This window comes from Oncorhynchus kisutch, linkage group LG28 (assembly GCF_002021735.2).
Source record: "Oncorhynchus kisutch isolate 150728-3 linkage group LG28, Okis_V2, whole genome shotgun sequence".
Lineage (NCBI taxonomy): Eukaryota > Metazoa > Chordata > Actinopteri > Salmoniformes > Salmonidae > Oncorhynchus > Oncorhynchus kisutch.
Genome location: NC_034201.2, coordinates 27,225,569 through 27,245,847, shown reverse-complemented (window position 1 = coordinate 27,245,847; position 20,279 = coordinate 27,225,569).

The following is a 20,279-nucleotide window of genomic DNA, read 5'->3' as shown; positions in this document are numbered from 1 at the left end:
GCAGCCATATTTAGCACCAACTGAAGTTTATTTAGTGCTTTATCCGGGTAGCCGAAAGTAGAGCATTGCAGTAGTCTAACCTAGAAGTGACAAAAGCATGGATTAATTTTTCAATTTTGGACAGAAAGTTTCAGATTTTTGCAATGTTACACAGATGGAAAAAAGCTGTCCTTGAAATGGTCTTGATATGTTCTTCAAAAGAGAGATCAGGGTCCAGAGTAACGCCGAGGTCCTTTACAGTTTTATTTGAGATGACTGTACAACCATTAAGATTAATTGTCAGATTCAACAGAAGATCTCTTTGTTTCTTGGGACCTAGAACAAGCATCTCTGTTTTGTCTGAGTTTAAAAGTAGAAAGTTTGCAGCCATCCACTTCCTTATGTCTGAAACACATGCTTCTAGCAAGGGCAATTTTGGGGCTTCACCATGTTTCATTGAAATGTACAGCTGTGTGTCATCCGCATAGCAGTGAAAGTTAACATTATGTTTTCGAATAACATCCCCAAGAGGTAAAATATATAGTGAAAACAATAGTGGTCCTAAAACGGAACCTTGAGGAACACCGAAATTTACAGTTGATTTGTCAGAGGACAAACCATTCACAGAGACAAACTGATATCTTTCCGACAGATAAGATCTAAACCAGGCCAGAACTTGTCCGTGTAGACCAATTTGGGTTTCCAATCTCTCCAAAAGAATGTGGTGATCGATGGTATCAAAAGCAGCACTAAGGTCTAGGAGCACGAGGACAGATGCAGAGCCTCGGTCCGATGCCATTCAAATGTCATTTACCACCTTCACAAGTGCCGTCTCAGTGCTATGATGGGGTCTAAAACCAGACTGAAGCATTTCGTATACATTGTTTGTCTTCAGGAAGGCAGTAAGTTGCTGCGCAACAGCCTTTTCTAAAATTTTTGAGAAGAATGGAAGATTCGATATAGGCCGATAGTTTTTAATATTTTCTGGGTCAAGGTTTGGCTTTTTCAAGAGAGGCTTTATTACTGCCACTTTTAGTGAGTTTGGTACACATCCGGTGGATAGAGAGCCGTTTATTATGTTCAACATAGGAGGGCCAAGCACAGGAAGCAGCTCTTTCAGTAGTTTAGTTGGAATAGGGTCCAGTATGCAGCTAGGTTTAGAGGCCATGATTATTTTCATCATTGTGTCAAGGGATATAGTACTAAAACACTTGAGCGTCTCTCTTGATCCTAGGTCCTGGGAGAGTTGTGCAGACTCAGGACAACTGAGCTTTGAAGGAATACGCAGATTTAAAGAGGAGTCCGTAATTTGCTTTCTAATAATCATAATCTTTTCCTCAAAGAAGTTCATGAATTTATCACTGCTAAATTGAAATTCATCCTCTCTTGGGGAATGCTGCTTTTTAGTTAGCTTTGCGACAGTATCAAAAAGGAATTTCGGATTGTTCTTATTTTCCTCAATTAAGTTAGAAAAATAGGATGATCGAGCAGCAGTAAGGGCTCTTCGGTACTGCACGGTACTGTCTTTCCAAGCTAGTCGGAAGACTTCCAGTTTGGTGTGGCGCCATTTCCGTTCCAATTTTCTGGAAGCTTGCTTCAGAGCTCGGGTATTTTCTGTGTACCAGGGAGCTAGTTTCTTATGAGAAATGTTTTAAGTTTTTAGGGGTGCAACTGCATCTAGGGTATTGCGCAAGGTTAAATTGAGTTCCTCAGTTAGGTGGTAAACTGATTTTTGTCCTCTGGCATCCTTGGGTAGACAGAGGGAATCTGGAAGGACATCAAGGAATCTTTGTGTTGTCTGTGAATTTATAGCACGACTTTTGATGTTCCTTGTTTGGGGTCTGAGCAGATTATTTGTTGCAATTGCAAACGTAATAAAATGGTGGTCCGATAGTCCAGGATTATGAGGAAAAACATTAAGATCCACAACATTTATTCCATGGGACAAAACTAGGTCCAGCGTATGACTGTGACAGTGAGTGGGTCCAGAGACATGTTGGACAAAACCCACTGAGTCGATGATGGCTCCGAAAGCCTTTTGGAGTGGGTCTGTGGACTTTTCCATGTGAATATTAAAGTCACCAAAGATTATAATATTATCTGCTATGACTACAAGGTCCGATAGGAATTCAGGGAACTCAGTGAGGAACGCTGTATATGGCCCAGGAGGCCTGTAAACAGTAGCTATAAAAAGTGATTGAGTAGGCTGCATAGATTTCATGACTAGAAACTCAAAAGACGAAAACGTATTTTTATTTTTTTTGTAAATTGAAATTTGCTATCGTAAATGTTAGCAACACCTCCGCCTTTGCGGGATGCACGGGGGATATGGTCACTAGTGTAGCCAGGAGGTGAGGCCTCATTTAACACAGTAAATTCATCAGGCTTAAGCCATGTTTCAGTCAGGCCAATCACATCAAGATTATGATCAGTGATTAGTTCATTGACTATAATTGCCTTTGAAGTAAGGGATCTAACATTAAGTAGCCCTATTTTGAGATGTGAGGTATCATGATCTCTTTCAATAATGACAGCAATGGAGGTGGTCTTTATCCTAGTGAGATTGCTAAGGCGAACACCGCCATGTTTAGTTTTGCCCAACCCAGGTCGAGGCACAGACACGGTCTCAATGGTGATAGCTGAGCTGACTACACTGACTGTGCTAGTAGCAGACTCCACTATGCTGTCAGGCTGGCTAACAGCCTGCTGCCTGGCCTGCACCCTATTTAATTGTGGAGCTAGAGGAGTTAGAGCCCTGTCTATGTTGGTAGATAAGATGAGAGCACCCCTCCAGCTAGGATGGAGTCCGTCACTCCTCAGCAGGTCAGGCTTGGTCCTGTTTGTGGGTGAGTCCCAGAAAGAGGGCCAATTATCTACAAATTCTATCTTTTGGGAGGGGCAGAAAACAGTTTTCAACCAGCGATTGAGTTGTGAGACTCTGCTGTAGAGCTCATCACTCCCCCTAACTGGGAGGGGGCCAGAGACAATTACTCGATGCCGACACATCTTTCTAGCTGATTTACACGCAGAAGCTATGTTGCGCTTGGTGATCTCTGACTGTTTCATCCTAACATCGTTGGTGCCGACGTGGATAACAATATCTCTATACTCTCTACACTCGCCAGTTTTAGCTTTAGCCAGCACCATCTTCAGATTAGCCTTAACGTCGGTAGCCCTGCCCCCTGGTAAACAGTGTATGATCGCTGGATGATTCGTTTTAAGTCTAATACTGCGGGTAATGGAGTCGCCAATGACTAGAGTTTTCAATTTTTCAGAGCTAATGGTGGGAAGCTTCGGCGTCTCAGACCCCGTAACGGGAGGAGTAGAGACCAGAGAAGACTCGGCCTCTGACTCCGACTCGCTGCTTAATGTTAGGGTTAGGGTTAGCTAAAAGGGTTAGGGTTAGCTAAAAGGGTTAATGTTAGGGTGAGCTAAAAGGGTTAAGGTTAGGGTGAGCTAAAAGGGTTAAGGTTAGGGTTAATTAAAAGGGTTAAGGTTAGGGTTAGCTAAAAGGCTTAAGATTAGGGGAAGGGTTTGCTAAAATGCTAAGTAGTTGCAAAGTATCTAAAAAGTAGTAAGTAGTTGAAAATTAGCTAATTAGATAAAATGGTGTCCCTAATGAGATTCGAACTCACAACCTTTAGGATTCTAAAGGTTCATGTTAAGCACCTACCAATCCACCCCGACAAGCCACCCTACTTTTGTTTTTGCCTTCAGTAACCATCTGTCTTATGTAAAAATACCAAACGCAACATACAGTTCAAGTCGGAAGCTTACATGCACCTTAGCCAAATACATTTTAACTGAGTTTTTCACAACTCCTGAAATTTAATCGTAGTAAATATTCCCTGTCTTAGGTCAGTTAGGATCACCACCTTATTTTAAGAATGTGAAATGTCAGAATAATAGTAGAGAGAATGATTTATTTCAGCTTTTATTTCTTTCATCACATTCCCAGTGAGTCGGATGTTTAAATACACTCAATTAGTATTTGGTAGCATTGCCTTTAAATTGTTTAACTTGGGTCAAACGTTTTGCATAGCCTTCCACAAGCTTCCCACAATACGTTGGGTGAATTTTGACCCATTCCTCCTAACAGAGCTGGTGTAACTGAGTCAGGTTTGTAGGACTCCATGCTCGCACACGCATTTTCAGTTCTGCCCACAAATTTTCTATAGGATTGAGGTCAGGGCTTTGTGATGGCCACTCCAATACCTTGACTTTGTTGTCAAGCTATTTTTCAACAACTTTGGAAGTATGCTTGGGGTCATTGTCCATTTGGAAGACCCATTTGCGACCAAGCTTTAACTTCCTGACTGATGTCTTGAGATGTTGCTTCAATATATCCACATAATTTTCCTTCCTCATGTTACCATCTATTTTGTAAAGTGCCCCAGTCCCTCCTGCAGCAAAGCACCCCCACAACATGATGCTGGCACCCCCGTGCTTCACAGTTGGGATGGTGTTCTTCGGCTTGGAAGCCTCACACTTTTTCCTCCAAACATAATGATGGTCATTTTGGCTAAACAGTTCTATTTTTTTTCATCAGACTAGAGGACATTTCTCGAAAAGTACGATCTTCGTCCCCACATGCAGTTGCAAACCGTAGTCTGGCTTTTTCATGGCGGTTTTGGAGCAGTGGCTTCTTCTTTGCTGAGCAGTCTTTCAGGTTATGTCGATATAGGACTCGTTTTACTGTGGATATAGATAATTTTGTACGTGCTTCCTCCAGCATCTTCACAAGGTCCTTTGCTGTTGTTCTGGGATTGATTTGCACTTTTCGCACCAAAGTATGTTCATCTCTAGGAGACAGAACGCGTCTCCTTCCTGAGCGGCATGACGGCTGCATGGTCCCATGGTGTTAATACTTGCGTACTATTGTTTGTACAGATGAACGTGGTACCTTCAGGCATTTGGAAATTGCTCCCAAGAATGAACCAGACTTGTGTAGGTCTACAATTTTTTTCTGAGGTCTTGGCTGAATTATTTTGATTTTCCCATGATGTCAAGGCACTGAGTTTGAAGCTAGGCCTTGAAATAGATCCACAGGTACACCTCCAATTGACTCAAATGATGTCAATTAGCCTATCAGAAGCTTCTAAAGCCATTACATAATTTTCTGGAATTTTCCAAGCTGTTTAAAGGCACAGTCAATTTAGGGTATGTAAACTTCTGACCCACTGGAATTGTGATACAGTGAAATAATCTGTCTGTAAACACATGTAAATATTCCACTTTGGACTCATTACAGATTACTACCATTACAGATGTTCAACATGGTATGTGTGCAATACAGTGCATTCAGAATATATTCAGACCCCTTTACTTTTTACACATTTTGTTACATTACAGCCTTTTTCTAAAATGGATTAAATATTTTTGTCCCCCAATCTACACACAATACCCCATAATGACAAAGCGAAAACCTGTTTTAAAAAATGCTTGCTAATTTATTAAGAAATAAAAAACAGAAATATCTTATTTACATAAGTATTTGCTTTGAGGCCCTTTGCTATGAGACTCAAAATTGCACTCAGAGGCCTCCCGGGTGGTCTAAGGCACCGTGCCACCAGAGACTCTGGGTTCGAGCCCAGACTCTGTCGCAGCTAGCCGCGACCGGGAGGTCCATGGGGCGACGCTTCCCGAATGCACTGTATGTATCTTGTAATATGTACAGCTGTGAATGAGGAGTAACCCAGGTATCGAAATGTTACAACAGGTAAACACGATCTGTTAGTAGTTGTATTAGGTATATATGTATGTCTAACATTTAAAAAAAATTAAACACTAGCTAGGTTTCTTCCAAATGGCGACAGATTTTAATGCACATTTTCTAAAATCCACATAAAAGCAATAATTTTCCCACCAGAGATGTTTCCATCAAATGTACTTGTTGCTGATAAAAGGTTGTGCGTGATGAATAAGGGTCGCAAAACATATATTTTGCGGTTAAATTCCCATGTACCGAATAAAAGGTTAAATGGGTTTCCATCACATAGTCAACTATACTGATGGTTTTCTCACGAAAATGTGGCGTTACATAGCAATCGTGCCCACTCTGGTATTGGCTCATACTCTGGTGCCCACTCTAGCCAACAGCTCGCAGATACAGTGCGGGTATAGCCTACTACATTATGAGATTATTTTGGACAAAAAAATCTAGATTATTTGTCATACCGCAGCCAAGCATCGATTATCATGTCACCAGAATATGAATTAGAAATTAGCATTAATTAGAAAGGAGCATTAAACTCATCACCTTTCACTTCCACCACCCTGTGAAGTTCACCTGTAGCCTAATAAACTGTATGCGGCGCAACAAATAATCCCCCCCCCCCTCCTTCAAAAAACATCAAACAACAACAACATGCATTGATGAAATAGCGCGGTGCAGCTGCCTTCACTTCACAAGTAAGCAGGTGTGTACTGAGGGACCTCACTTTTTTCAATTTGAGAATACAAAGAACATTTATTCTGATAAATTCTAAATACTTGATATTTAATCACCACACAAATTCCATGAAAAACAATAGAATTACAAACCAAATAAATATCTAGGCTACAGCAACCAAGGGGTAGGTAGGTTGCTGTAGCCTATGGTGGTTTCTTCCCTAATCTCTCTGGCGAATGATCAAGAACTGTGAGCTACAAGCCCGTTGAAGGCTTGCCAACTTCAGAATGTTGAAAAAAAATGTAATCACCGTGAATGCTTTGACGTTCATAAAACTCCACCGACCTTCTGTTGTGCAGTGGAACCCAGAATACAGGATACAGCGACACTGTTCTGCCTAGGACACCCAAACCAGTGGTCACGGCAAAGCCCTAGAGCCTGACCCTCTCTGGTAGTTGCTGTAGCCCTGCTTGGGATATTTAGCCTATATTGGCTATTGTTTATGATGCAATTGCCCGTTCTATCTTGGTGGGCTATGTCAGGGTGCAAAATTGGAAATGTGAATTGGGCCAAGTTGAAGGTAATAACGCATTTAGGTTATAGTTTATTGAGATGCATGAATACACCACACCCAAGCTTGATTTTATGGCTGTTTTAAAACGAATTTCCTGCAATTCTATGTAGTTATGATTTACGTTCACTACTTGGTGAATTGATTTGGTGATTAAATCTATGAAAATAAATTATATGAATTGATAATTCACCCCTCTGTATTATTTTATATGTAATAGGTTATATTGTAATCATGTGCTCAAGTTTATTATTACAAATAGAAGATTATCACTTCTCACAATGGCGCTTGTTAGTTCATTTAGATCAATGTCTTGCAAAATCACATAACGACATAACGATTCATTAGTATTTTACAGAACACAACCGAATATAATAGCATAGCACAGTAGGCCTATAAAGTTACTGTTACAACACAACATTTTAGGGTGGTTAGCTTTGCTGCATATGGCTACTCCACCTGGCTACTCCTACCCCGGACAACAGCACTGCACCCCCAACAGCAACTCGCCCAAGCCTTCCCCATTTCTCCTTCTCCCAAATCCATTCAGCTGATGTTCTGAAAGAGCTGCAAAATCTGGACCCCTACAAATCAGCCGGGCTAGACAATCTGGACCCTTTCTTTCTAAAATTATCTGCCGAAATTGTTGCCACCCCTATTACTAGCCTGTTCAACCTCTCTTTCGTGTCGTCTGAGATTCCCAAAGATTGGAAAGCAGCTGCGGTCATCCCCCTCTTCAAAGGGGGGGACACTCTTGACCCAAACTGCTACAGACCTATATCTATCCTACCGTGCCTTTCTAAGGTCTTCGAAAGCCAAGTCAACAAACAGATTACCGACCATTTCGAATCTCACCATACCTTCTCTGCTATGCAATCTGGTTTCAGAGCTGGTCATGGGTGCACCTCAGCCACGCTCAAGGTCCTAAACGATATCTTAACCGCCATCGATAAGAAACATTACTGTGCAGCCGTATTCATTGATCTGGCCAAGGCTTTCGACTCTGTCAATCACCATATCCTCATCGGCAGACTCGACAGCCTTGGTTTCTCAAATGATTGCCTCGCCTGGTTCACCAACTACTTCTCTGATAGAGTTCAGTGTGTCAAATCGGAGGGTCTGCTGTCCGGACCTCTGGCAGTCTCTATGGGGGTGCCACAGGGTTCAATTCTTGGACCGACTCTCTTCTCTGTATACATCAATGAGGTCGCTCTTGCTGCTGGTGAGTCCCTGATCCACCTCTACGCAGACGACACCATTCTGTATACTTCCGGCCCTTCTCTGGACACTGTGTTAACAACCCTCCAGGCAAGCTTCAATGCCATACAACTCTCCTTCCGTGGCCTCCAATTGCTCTTGAATGCAAGTAAAACTAAATGCATGCTCTTCAACCGATCGCTGCCTGCACCTACCCGCCTGTCCAACATCACTACTCTGGACGGCTCTGACTTAGAATACGTGGACAACTACAAATACTTAGGTGTCTGGTTAGATTGTAAACTCTCCTTCCAGACCCATATCAAACATCTCCAATCCAAAGTTAAATCTAGAATTGGCTTCCTATTTCGCAACAAAGCATCCTTCACTCATGCTGCCAAACATACCCTTGTAAAACTGACCATCCTACCAATCCTCGACTTTGGCGATGTCATTTACAAAATAGCCTCCAATACCCTACTCAACAAATTGGATGCAGTCTATCACAGTGCAATCCGTTTTATCACCAAAGCCCCATATACTACCCACCATTGCGACCTGTACGCTCTCGTTGGCTGGCCCTCGCTTCATACTCGTCGCCAAACCCACTGGCTCCATGTCATCTACAAGACACTGCTAGGTAAAGTCCCCCCTTATCTCAGCTCGCTGGTCACCATAGCATCTCCCACCTGTAGCACACGCTCCAGCAGGTATATCTCTCTAGTCACCCCCAAAACCAATTCTTTCTTTGGCCGCCTCTCCTTCCAGTTCTCTGCTGCCAATGACTGGAACGAACTACAAAAATCTCTGAAACTGGAAACACTTATCTCCCTCACTAGCTTTAAGCACCAACTGTCAGAGCAGCTCACAGATTACTGCACCTGTACATAGCCCACCTATAATTTAGCCCAAACAACTACCTCTTTCCCAACTGTATTTAATTTTAATTTATTTATTTATTTTGCTCCTTTGCACCCCATAATTTTTTTATTTCTACTTTGCACATTCTTCCATTGCAAAACTACCATTCCAGTATTTTACTTGCTATATTGTATTTACTTTGCCATCTTGGCCTTTTTTGCCTTTACCTCCCTTCTCACCTCATTTGCTCACATTGTATATAGACTTGTTTATACTGCATTATTGACTGTATGTTTGTTTTTACTCCATGTGTAACTCTGTGTCGTTTTATCTGTCGAACTGCTTTGCTTTATCTTGGCCAGGTCGCAATTGTAAATGAGAACTTGTTCTCAACTTGCCTACCTGGTTAAATAAAGGTAAAATAAAAAAAAAAAAAAAATATTGTATTATGCGCCAAAACTTGGCAAGATATATGCTTTGATTTAAACAAAATACAAAAAAGGCTAATGGTTTGTTAACATCATCTGCTCTAATTGGCTCACAAAACAGTCGTTCAAGAAGATTGTATTGCATAGGCTATTGCCATTAATTGACTGAGATCAATCAAATTATTGGCATGCAGATGCAGTTTCACCAGTAAAACCTGAATACTTGTAAACCATGATTAACAGTGATGATGGCCTATAGGTAGGTATGCCTAATTTAGTGTTTGAGGGTATTAAAAATATAAAATTTTCTTGAGGCAATATGTGTGGGCTTGGGCATAGGCAGACGTTGCAATTGGACGATGCATTTTATGCATATCTTATAAACGGAATCTCCAACCCTGTTCCTGGAGAGCTACCATTCTGTAGGTTTTCATTCCAACACAAATCTAGCGCACCTGATTATAATAATTAGCTAGTTTATAAAATTAATGGAGTAAGTTACAACCAATGTTCCCTCTAAACTGCGTGCGGTCGAGCACTTTCTCCAGGACTGCGGGTGCGAAACAAATGCCTTGCAGCTCAGCGATGCAAGATATTGAACTTCACTGAGTTCTCCCATTAGTTTGCACTATATAGATCAACGTTTTTTTCTGAGATCAAATCAACATATTATCAGCCACTTTTCAATGCAACAAACCAAAATAGATCTAACTTTGCGGTTTTGTTGTATGCAGAACCAGAGCACAGAGCGCAATGGAGTAGAATTCTATTGGCGGGGCTCGTCCTAGAGCGGTCTTTCAATCACCGGCGAGTGAATGCCCTTTTCAGATAAGAACGCAGAACCGCGCATGTGCACATTTGTTGGTATTCTTTGCAAGTGAGCAAATTATGATCTCAGTTATAGATAATTATAGGTCAGCAATGGGGAGCTACTGTTTTCTACAAGAGGACAAAACGTGTAGGGTACTTTTCAAGCTGATCATTGAAAAACCCGTTAGAAAAAAAAGCTTATGTCTTAATTAAAGGGGCAGTGTTGTGTTTTGAGACAGGCTTGAATATGCAAATAAGCCAATAGGCCGAGGGGAAGCCAACATTATCTAATTCTCTGTATGGTAATAATTCATTCTATTTTGTAAAGTGGTTTCTTGCATCATACAACACAATACAATGCAATTTAGTCACATATTTGGCCTATGGTGTTACAGACCAAGTAAAACATCATTAATGTCAAGCCCTTCATAATGTAAAAACGTTTTTAAAAGTCTAATGTAATGTAGGCCTGCATTGAACACCACATGTAGGCTACTGTAGGCTATATCATACAAATCAAAAGCTATTTCCATGTGAAAATGTTATGGGAATTGCTCCATTGGTGTTGTTGAAAGGCCTACATTATGATCAAATTGCCACAATAGCCTATTGGCTACTGTCTAAAACAGTAAGTGTACAGCCTCAGTGTTCACTGTAAACACACGCCGAAGTTGCACAAAATTCTCACAATGTTCAAGTTTCCACTCACAAGACCTAAAATTTGCTCAGTCCCCCCCAAAATTTTAGAATATCTAAAAGCCCACAAACTGAATTGCCTAATTCTAGCTGGCTACTAGACTGAGACGTTGCCACACCCCACGGAGCTCCACTATGCGTACCTGTATAAAAGGCATACATTAAAGAAATGACTTAGGCCTACAATCGACAAGGACGCATAAAGACAAACAAACTCGACCAAGGAATCTCCAAATTAAAGCCGAGCCTGTGATTCAGAACCGCTGAATGGACACAGGCTCGGCTTTAATTTGGAGATTCCTTGGTCGAGTTTGTTTCTCTTTATGCGTCCTTGTCGATTGTAGGCCTAAGTCATTTCTTTAATGTATGCCTTTTATTTAAATGCATGTGTACGATTTATCTGGCATAGTTTGCATTCGCAGTCAGCTGTTTTATATATAAAAAAATGTTAACCCTTATTTAACTAGGCAGCCAGTTAAGTAAGAACAAATGATTATTTACAATGACAGCCTACACCTGCCAAACCCAAACCATGATGATGCTCCGGTTACTTTCACATTGATGTCGGTATATGAAGTTGGCCTTGATAGCTGTATTATGAATCTATTTCCTGTTGCACTGTATGCAGTGTTCCACAAGAAGGCTAAATCGGTCAATGTAGCCTATATATGATGAAGTTGAGTAGTACATTTTACACGCCATTCCACAGACCTTTAAACCTAATATAAACGTATGATGTCCGGGGGACATCTTTGTTTGTTATTTCATTTTAGAGTTTTAAAATTGTGTAGAAGTACAGTAAATTAGTTTCAACTGGTGGGTGTATCCAATCCCAGTATTAGTGTACCAGAATGTTGATGAGAGTATAAATGCAGAGACCAGACATTCTGAAACTGGTAAGTATGATTTATCCAATGACATGAATACAATTTGTATGCCTATGGTTTTATCAGATGGAACCAGGTGGAATGAGGGGAAAAAAACACTCAAAAGGAACAAACAAACAACCCCCTACCTCTCGCCCACTCCCTGGGCCTTTTTATGAATCCAAAACAAAAACATAATGAAAAGAAAGTTGCATTTTGCATTTATGCATTTTGATCAGTAGAGACATTTATTGTAAGGCTAATGGAAAAAATATGTAACACCTAAAGGAGGGGAAGCAAGTGGTGATATCCTCTCAGATAATGTAGTCTGCTGCAGTTAAAAGTAGTGTCAAGACAGGCAACAATACATCTACATACACTAACACAATCTAACACATCCTCTCAAGACAAGCGTGGTAACTTCTTCGTATGTGCTCTGATGCGCTCAGAGCCCCCCCCCCCCCATACTTCCTGGCCCATGTTGACTCCAATGCTTCCCACAGTTGTGTCAAGTTGGCTGGATGTCCTTTGGGTGGTGGACTATTCTTAATACACATCGGAAACTGCTGAGTGTGAAAACCCCAGCAGTGTTGCAGTTCTTGACAAACTGCTGCGTCTGGCACCTAGTACCATACCACGTTCAAAGGCACTTAAATATTTTGTCTTTTTCATTAACCCTCTGAATAGCACACAAGGCCACAATTGTATCAAGGCTTAAAAATCGTTCTTTAACCTGTCTCCCGTCCGTCTACACTGATTGAAATGGATTTAACAAGTGACGTCAATATTTTTTCCTCTTAGGTCCCTTATGGGCCAGGGCCCAGGGGCTTTAGCCCTGAATGTTACTGTCCCCACATGTCATTTTGTCCTTGAAACATTTTATTGAAATACTGTAGAATGACATTAATTCCTATTGAGGACTGCTCTTTCTGAGTAGTACCAATATGGCGACCATATAAACAGCAATCCAGGGTTTATATACATCACATAATAAGGGCATCTGTTTGGAAACATTTCTCTTTATAACTGGACGTTTTCTCCACAGACTTCTTTTTTTTGTTGTGTGTGTTTTTTTTGTTTAATTTTTTACCCCTTTTTCTCCCCAATTTCGTGGTACTATCTTGTCTCATTGCTACAACTCCCGTACGGGATCGGGAGAGACGTGAGTTGAAAGTCATGCGTCCTCCAATACACAACCCAACCAAGCCGCACTGCACGGAGGAAACACCGTGCACGCTTGATTAGCGTGCACTGTGCCCAGCCCACCACAGGAGTCGCTGGTGCGCAATGAGACAAGGATATCCCTACCGGCCAAGCCCTCCCTAACCCGGACAACGCTAGGCCAATTGTGCGTCGCCCCACGGACCTCCCGGTCGCGGCCTGTTATGACAGAGCCTGGGAGCGAACCCAGGGTCTCTGGTGGCACACACCTTAACCACTGCGCCACCCGGGAGGCCTCCACAGACTTCTTCATAAACTACAGCGACAAGTGTTTTTCTGCCACAGTCTTTAGCATTGTTTTCCATGAAGAACATACTTTTTACTTCAAGCTGTATTGCATTGCATAGTGGTTTTCATCCCTGGTCCCAGAGGGCCACACTACAGCACCTGCAATGTGAGGACCCCTAGGACCAGTAGAGAAGAGCATTGAAATATTTCTACAGTTACGACAAAGCAAATTCCAAAGTCCATTTAAAAACCATGTTCTATGTGCATCAGGGCCATGTTCTATGTGCATCAGGGCCATGTTCTATGTGCATCAGGGCCATGTTCTATGTGCATCAGGGCCATGTTCTATGTGCATCAGGGCCATGTTCTATGTGCATCAGGGCCATGTTCTATGTGCATCAGGGCCATGTTCTATGTGCATCAGGGCACTGTCACTAAAGCACCTCGCTGAACGGTATCATTTCTCGCACCTTCATTGAACTACAGTGATGTAGGGCACCCTTCAGAGGTTGTCCACCAGACTCTCTGTCCAGCCTGTTGATCAGAACGGATGTGGTGTGGAGTTCAGTTAGAAACAGGAAGCTCGTTCTACTCTCCCCCTTAACAGCTCTGTCACAGCAGCCTGTCTGTAAGTGGAGCTGTCAGTGAGATGGAGGTGGCCTGAAGAGGCTTTACTGAAGGTGAGAACAACACAATACATGTACTTCTATTGTCTCATGTTTAAGAGTGTAGGAGCAACTTGGTTGGAGAAAGATAGATGATTTGAAGGGCTTCAATTTTAGACGCATTATGTTGTGTTATTTTCATCCTCTTCATCCTGATTTAATTATAGCTTTCAATAATGTACCACTTCAGTTTTGAAATGTCAAAAAGATCAACCAGCAATCATGGATGATGTTCAGCTGAATGTGTGAAAAACAGTATGATGTTAAAGTTTAGTGCAATTAAAACAATGTAACTATTTCTGTTTAACTGTATACATAAGCCTAAATGTTTTAAAGCTGAAAGTGTTCTCATCTTCTGATGCAGATACTGTATCACTGAACTAACAGGGATGTATTGAATATAATTCCATCATCATTTGTTCTTGAAAACTGTCAAGACTTGACACAATTGCATTTGGCTATAGTGCTGTGGTTATCTGTAGGATTAGGTTCTTTACAGGAACACAAGGAACACATGAACACAACCATTTATACCAAGTGAGGGATTTTCTACATTCTTTTTAAGACAAAATTGGGTGTGCAGGAGATTTGTGCCATTTCAGCTGAATAAGGAACAAGTTTGGCCAACACCTGTGGAAGAGAGAAAGCAGTAATACATTCTAATAGGGATATACCAAACAAATATTCTAAGTTCTTTTTAGTAAAGTGAAAAACAGCAGTAAGCAACTGTTCTTGGTGAATTACTTATACAGATGAAAACTATGAAGGAAATACATTAGATTATCCCAAAGAAAAATGCATTGTTGTGCTACTTTTCCCCTTTAAGTATGATAGCCATCTTCAGCCTACAAGGATCTGTCCTCACAGTTGTGTCTGTGGCATCGCTCAGTGTTTTCTCCGCTTTCTGCCTGTGGTGCAGGAGGAAAACCAGTGAGTAGCACTGTATTAAATATTATGAAATGTATTACAATGTATTACATGTTACACTAATCAACCTGTACAATGTCATTAAATCAATTTGTCATGTAGCACTAAAGCTAAATCAATGTACCTAACTTACTTAATTTGCCACTTTGATTTGTGAAATAATTGTACAGAATCAGTCAGTGTAGTGTATGTGCCATTAAATACAATTGTCCTGCTTTTCCTCATCTGTAGAAATAATACATGAAGAGAATCAAATTTATGACCCTCAAACATTGTAAGTATAACATAAACATAGATATGAAATAATTGATGCACTGTAGGACCGATTGTGATATTATGGATATGGATATGGTCAATATTACATGAAAATGAGTGAGAAATGTATTTTCTAATGTGAAATTCATAAAATAGGAATTTTCTATCATTCATAAAAGAGCTGTTTCTATTCTAACATTACAGTTTAAATACATGTTGTAAAACAATTTAACCTCATTATTGGCTAATATATTACAATATGATTTTACATCCCGTAACTCTACCCACTCCACAGCCAAAGCGAAGGTAACAGATTTGCAGTAATGCGATCTCAAACAGGTAAACTGACATTTTGATTCATCATACCCTTTGAGTCAGTTTCACCTGCAGGAGTAGCCTTATTCTACTTAAAATAATCCAGAATTAAAAAAAATGCATTTCACAATTGTCCTCAATTATTGTGATATCTCGTCTCATATTGAATGATTGAATGAATCTAATTCATATATGTGGCTTTTGTGCTGATCAACAGTAAATGACATGTTCTCACTACTGAATCGTTCTCTATTGAATGTCTTGGTCTTTTGTAGTCACACGATCCAACCAGATTAAAAGAGAGCTGCCGCCAACACCAGTGTAAGTAACTTTACTCATACATGAAGGTCTTATGCTCACCCTGCATTTGTCTTGTTTCAACATGACAATTGAAATGTTCCTTAAAACCGGATGGGTGGCAAAATATATACCTGTACAAATATGAATACAAGCAAACAATAGCTTCAAATAAATTGGAGAAAATCTAAAAAAAAGATTGGAGTTCAGTTTTTCACCTTCCAGCTCACCCCTTTTGGTTCTTACATGTAATGACTACAGATTTACTTCTGACCACATATTAGCTATGGTCTGTTTTACCTTCGGTGGCCTCTCAGCACTTTATCATTGTTACCAGATATGCTAGTAACAGAAAACAGATACTCTACACTCACAATAAATACTTTAATGTATTTTATTTTACAGGGAACCAATACCACAAGGTACGTTGTATGTATTTGTTCATGTACAATGAAGACCTTTCCATTGACTTCTATGGTGTCAGTGTCTAAAGAGTCTGTAGACAAAACTTGTTGACAAAACTGAAACAACTGGACCCAGAATATGAACAGTCATTCAAGATTACTACCATTACATATATTTCAACATGGTATGTGTGTAATACTATCTTGTAATATGTACAGCTGTGAATGAGGAGCAACACAAGTATCAAAACATTGTAAATGATAAACACTATCTGTTAGTAGTTGTATTAGGTATATATGAATGCAAACATTTCAATTTAGGAAACACTAGGTTTCCATCTAATTGGAGACAGATTTTCATGCAAATATTCAAAATTCTACATACAAACATATGCTGTGCGTAAAAGGCTGTGCCTGATTTATTTATTTATTTACCTTTATTTAACCAGGTAGGCAAGTTGAGAACAAGTTCTCATTTACAATTGCGACCTGGCCAAGATAAAGCAAAGCAGTTCGACAGATAAAACGACACAGAGTTACACATGGAGTAAAAACAAACATACAGTCAATAATGCAGTATAAACAAGTCTATATACAATGTGAGCAAATGAGGTGAGAAGGGAGGTAAAGGCAAAAAAGGCCATGATGGCAAAGTAAATACAATATAGCAAGTAAAATACTGGAATGGTAGTTTTGCAATGGAAGAATGTGCAAAGTAGAAATAAAAAAATTATGGGGTGCAAAGGAGCAAAATAAATAAATAAATTTAAATTAAATACAGTTGGGAAAGAGGTAGTTGTTTGGGCTAAATTATAGGTGGGCTATGTACAGGTGCAGTAATCTGTGAGCTGCTCTGACAGTTGGTGCTTAAAGCTAGTGAGGGAGATAAGTGTTTCCAGTTTCAGAGATTTTTGTAGTTCGTTCCAGTCATTGGCAGCAGAGAACTGGAAGGAGAGGCGGCCAAAGAAAGAATTGGTTTTGGGGGTGACTAGAGAGATATACCTGCTGGAGCGTGTGCTACAGGTGGGAGATGCTATGGTGACCAGCGAGCTGAGATAAGGGGGGACTTTACCTAGCAGGGTCTTGTAGATGACATGGAGCCAGTGGGTTTGGCGACGAGTATGAAGCGAGGGCCAGCCAACGAGAGCGTACAGGTCGCAATGGTGGGTAGTATATGGGGCTTTGGTGATAAAACGGATTGCACTGTGATAGACTGCATCCAATTTGTTGAGAAGGGTATTGGAGGCTATTTTGTAAATGACATCGCCAAAGTCGAGGATTGGTAGGATGGTCAGTTTTACAAGGGTATGTTTGGCAGCATGAGTGAAGGATGCTTTATTGCGAAATAGGAAGCCAATTCTAGATTTAACTTTGGATTGGAGATGTTTGATATGGGTCTGGAAGGAGAGTTTACAGTCTAACCAGACACCTAAGTATTTGTAGTTGTCCACGTATTCTAAGTCAGAGCCGTCCAGAGTAGTGATGTTGGACAGGCGGGTAGGTGCAGGTAGCGATCGGTTGAAGAGCATGCATTTAGTTTTACTTGTATTTAAGAGCAATTGGAGGCCACGGAAGGAGAGTTGTATGGCATTGAAGCTTGCCTGGAGGGTTGTTAACACAGTGTCCAAAGAAGGGCCGGAAGTATACAGAATGGTGTCGTCTGCGTAGAGGTGGATCAGGGACTCACCAGCAGCAAGAGCGACCTCATTGATGTATACAGAGAAGAGAGTCGGTCCAAGAATTGAACCCTGTGGCACCCCCATAGAGACTGCCAGAGGTCCGGACAGCAGACCCTCCGATTTGACACACTGAACTCTATCAGAGAAGTAGTTGGTGAACCAGGCGAGGCAATCATTTGAGAAACCAAGGCTGTCGAGTCTGCCGATGAGGATATGGTGATTGACAGAGTCGAAAGCCTTGGCCAGATCAATGAATACGGCTGCACAGTAATGTTTCTTATCGATGGCGGTTAAGATATCGTTTAGGACCTTGAGCGTGGCTGAGGTGCACCCATGACCAGCTCTGAAACCGGATTGCATAGCAGAGAAGGTATGGTGAGATTCGAAATGGTCGGTAATCTGTTTGTTGACTTGGCTTTCGAAGACCTTAGAAAGGCACGGTAGGATAGATATAGGTCTGTAGCAGTTTGGGAGTGTCCCCCCCTTTGAAGAGGGGGATGACCGCTATGATGACATAGTGCACATAAAAATACATTTTCCTGTTAAATTCCTATGTACCAAATAAAAAAATACAAGTTATATGGGCTTCCATGACATTTTCAACTCGACTGATGGGTTTCTCACAAAAAACGTTTTGCTTTATATAGCAAGTTTACTTCTATATGATTGTTTTTTATATCAATATTTCCTCATAAAAGCGTTTCCACCTAAATGTCTTGGATAGATAATTTTATGACACAAAAATATCCCCCCTTTGTAAAGTTTACTCATTCTTCAAAATAGCAAAATCAAATCAAATGTATTTATATAGCCTTTTCGTACAACAGCTGATATCTCAAAGTGCTGTACAGAAACCCAGCCTAAAACCCCAAACAGCAAGCAATGCAGGTGTTGAATCACGGTGGCTAGGAAAAACTCCCTAGAAAGGCCAAAACCTAGGAAGAAACCTAGAGAGGAACCAGGCTATGAGGGGTGGCCAGTCCTCTTCTGGCTGTGCCGGGTGGAGATTATAGCAGAACATGGCCAAGATGTTCAAATGTTCATAAATGACCAGCATGGTCAAATAATAATAATCACAGTAGTTGTCGAGGGTGCAGCAAGTCAGCACCTCAGGAGTAAATGTCAGTTGGCTTTTCATAGCCAATCATTAAGAGTATCTCTTCCACTCCTGTAAGTCTCTAGAGAGTTGAAAACAGCAGGTCTGGGACAGGTAGCACGTCCGGTGAACAGGTCAGGATTCCATAGCCGCAGGCAGAACAGTTGAAACTGGAGCAGCAGCACGGCCAGGTGGACTGGGGACAGCAAGGAGTTATCATGCCAGGTAGTCCTGAGGCATGTTCCTAGGGCTCTTTGTTTAACTGTTTTTTGGTTACTACATGATTCCATATGTGTTATTTCATAGTTTTGATGTCTTCACTATTATTCTACAATGTAGAAAATAGTAAAAAATAATGAAAAACCCTTGCATGAGTAGGTGTCCAAACCTTTGACTGGTACTGTATATATATACAAAGTGTGTGGACACCCGATAGAATTAGTTGATCACCTATTTTAGCCACACCCGTTGCTGACAGGTGTATAAAATCGAGCACACAGCCATGCAATCTCAATAGACAAAAATTGGCAGTAGAATGGCTTTACCGAAGAGCTCAGCTCACCGACATTGGACTCTGGAGCAGTGTAAACGCGTTCTCTGGAGTGATGGATCACGCTTCACAATCTTGCAGTCCAGCTGACAAGTCAGGGTTTGGCGGATGCCAGGAGAATATTTCCTGACTCAATGCATAATGTCAACTGTAAAGTTTGGTGGAGGAATAATGGTCTGGGGCTGTGTTTCATGGTTCGGGCTAGGCCCCTTAGTTCCAATGACGGGACATCTTAACACTACAGCATACAATGACATTCTATATGATTCTGTGCTTCCAACTTTGTGGCAACAGTTTGGTGAAGATCCTTTACTGTTTCAGCATGACAATGCCCCCATGCACAAAGTGAGGTCCATACAGAAATGGTTTGTCGAGATCGGTGTGGAAGAGCTTGACTGGCCTGCACAGAGCCCTGACCTCAACTCCATCGAACACCTTTGGGATCAATTAGAACGCAGACTGCGAGCCAGGTCTAATTGCCCAACATCAGTGCCTGACCTCCCTAATGCTCTTGTGGCTGATTGGAAGCAAGTCCCTGCAGCAACGTTCCAACATCTAATGGAAAGCCTTCCCAGAAGAGTGGAGGCTGTTATAGCAGCAAAGGGGGACCAACTCCATAATTATTCTTTTTTAAATGGTTGTAAAGCTTTCCACAGTAGTAAAGAGGACCACACACAATATTGTCGCATGACTCCAAGTTTACCTCGATATGATGGTTGTTATATCAATATTTGCGCATAAAAGCGTTTCCACCACCATTTCTCTCATAATGTATTTCACCAACACAAGATCTCAATGATCTGTTGGCATTCATAAAATTGTACTGAAACTTCCTGTTTCCAT